Source organism: Chrysochloris asiatica, unplaced genomic scaffold (genome assembly GCF_000296735.1).
Source record: "Chrysochloris asiatica unplaced genomic scaffold, ChrAsi1.0 scaffold00006, whole genome shotgun sequence".
NCBI classification, from domain to species: domain Eukaryota; kingdom Metazoa; phylum Chordata; class Mammalia; order Afrosoricida; family Chrysochloridae; genus Chrysochloris; species Chrysochloris asiatica.
Genome location: NW_006408524.1, coordinates 9,397,382 through 9,399,761, shown reverse-complemented (window position 1 = coordinate 9,399,761; position 2,380 = coordinate 9,397,382). Strand labels below are relative to the sequence as shown.

At 37.9% G+C, this 2,380-nt stretch overlaps 1 protein-coding gene across 2 annotated transcripts in view; it reads left to right on the top strand.

Moving 5' to 3' along the window:
- POU6F2 (POU class 6 homeobox 2) overlaps nucleotides 1-2,380 on the top strand; it is a 587,859-nt gene that overhangs the window by 418,800 nt on the left and 166,679 nt on the right. The window lies entirely within an intron of this gene.

Below are 2,380 nucleotides of genomic sequence, written 5' to 3'. Positions count from 1 at the left end.
GGAGGGAAGGAAGGAAGGAAGGAAGGAAGGAAGGAAGGAAGGAAGGAAGGAAGGAAGGAAGGAGGGAAGGAAGGAAGGATTGCTGTTGTTGTTAAGGGCTGTTGAGTTGGTTCTGACCCACAGCAACCTTGTATAGGGTTTCTGAGGAGCGACTAGTGAGCTTGAACCACTGACCTTGTGGTTCAAACTGACTTTGCAGTCCAGAATATTAACCCATCATGCCACAGATAGACATGTATAATTACATTGTTGTTATTGTTGTGCTGTCGAGTCGGTTCCGACTCATAGCAACCCTGCATAGGTTTCCAATGAGTTGAGTTCGAACTGCCAACCTTGTAGTTCAAACTGACCTTTCAGTTCTGTGCATTAACCCACAGCACCACACCAGGAGTCCTTGTTATTAAGTGTTGTCTCATCAATTTAGATTCACAGCAGTTCATGTAACAGAGTACAAGAGCCCTGTAGGGTTTAGTTTTAAATATTTTATTGTGTTTTAGGTAAAATTTACCCAGAAAATTGGTTCCATTTAACAATTTTTATACAAATTGTTTCAGAACATTAGTTACATTTTTCACAGTGTGTCAATAGTCTCATTTTGTTTGCTCTATTTCCTCTAATCCAACTTCCCTGTCCCTCTTTAATGTTTTATATTTGCTTCATGGTAAATGCTGACCATTTGGTCTCATACACACCCACTCCTCACCAACTGACATGGTTACTTTCCAAAGACCATGGTGTTGTGGGAAAATTGGCATTATACAAACATAAAGGAGGACCACTCCGATCCCAAAATAGAGGGCAACAACATCATTACGTAACTGTCAAATTACATCACTATGTAATTACCACATTTCTTCATTTAACAAGTGCCAACATCTCATCACAATGTAACTGCCAAACCATGAGTATAATGGCCCAGTCAAGTTGACACATAACCTTGACCATCACAGCCAGCTTTACTATTGCCTCCTGGCACCTCAGCATTCATTACTTTCAGATATACATTGTTAATGCACAAAATAGCCAGGCACTTTTTTTTAATGTTGTTGTAAATGTACAATTTTGGATAACAATAGAATCAATAATAGGAGTAGATGTAGTTAACTATTTAAGGAAGCATAATATTCCTGGGTGACACTATTTACTTGATAAGCCAAATCTATGATTTCGATGAAAAGTGACCTCTGGGAGTGGTTTCAGTTCCAAGTTCAAAGTTATCTTAGGGAGACAGTCTTAGGGAGTCCTTTAGTCTCTTTCTATTGGTCCATAAGTCTGGCCTCTTTTAGGAATTTGAGTTTTATTCTATATATTTCTCCCACTGTATCTGGGATGTTCTACAGTTTGCCTGGTCAGAAAAGTTGGTAGTAGTAACTGGGCACCATCTAGTTCTTCTAATTTCAAGCCAGATGAGGCAGTGATTTGTGTGGGCTATTAGTCTGGTGAATTGGTTTCTTCTTTGAGTTTTCAAAGAAGGCAGAGGTGAGAGTTTTTTGGCATATCAAGAATAGATGTATCCGTGTCCGACATAGAACATGTAATGATGGGCTCCTAAATACTAACCCCTTTCCTCAATAGTTGCAAAGGACCCTAAAGTAATGCCATCCCCTCCAGCTTGCATGGAGCTTCAACATTAGCCCATTTCCTCTCAGCAAAATAGAAACAGAAGGGAAATTACTCACTATAATTAAAGGTATATAGCAAAACCAATAGCCAACATTATTTTCAATGGAAAAAGACTGAGTATGGTATGAGACAGGGATGCCCACTTTCACCACTTTCTTTTCACCAGTTTTCTTCAATATTATACTCAAAGATCTTACCAGAGTAGTAAGACAAGAAGGGAAAGGAAAGGGTACCCAAATTGGTGAGGAAGAAGTAAAACTATCTGTTCACAGAAGACATGATTCTTTGCATAGGAAATCCCAGAGATTCCGAAAGAAAGCTGCTGGATCTAACAGAATTCAGCAAAGTAGAAGGATGACACAAAGTTCTTTTGGATTCCTCTACACTAAATAGGAGAACTCCAAAAAGGAAATAAAATACAAGACCATTTACAAAACCCTCCAAAGGATAAAATATTTAGGGAGAAATCTAAGCAGAGATATAAAAACCTATAAAATGAAAACTATAAAACACTACTGCAAGAAACTGAAATGATTTTCATAGATGGGAAAACGGTTCATGTTCATGTATTGAAAGACTTAACCTTGTGAAACCGTCAATACTGCCCAAAGTAATCTGTAGAAACCGTATAATCCCAATCTAACCCTAACACCATTCTTTACCAAAATGTAAAAAGATATCATCAACTTGGTATAAGAAGGAAAGAGGTCCTGAAGATAGATAGATAGATAGATAGATAGATGATAGATAGATAGAT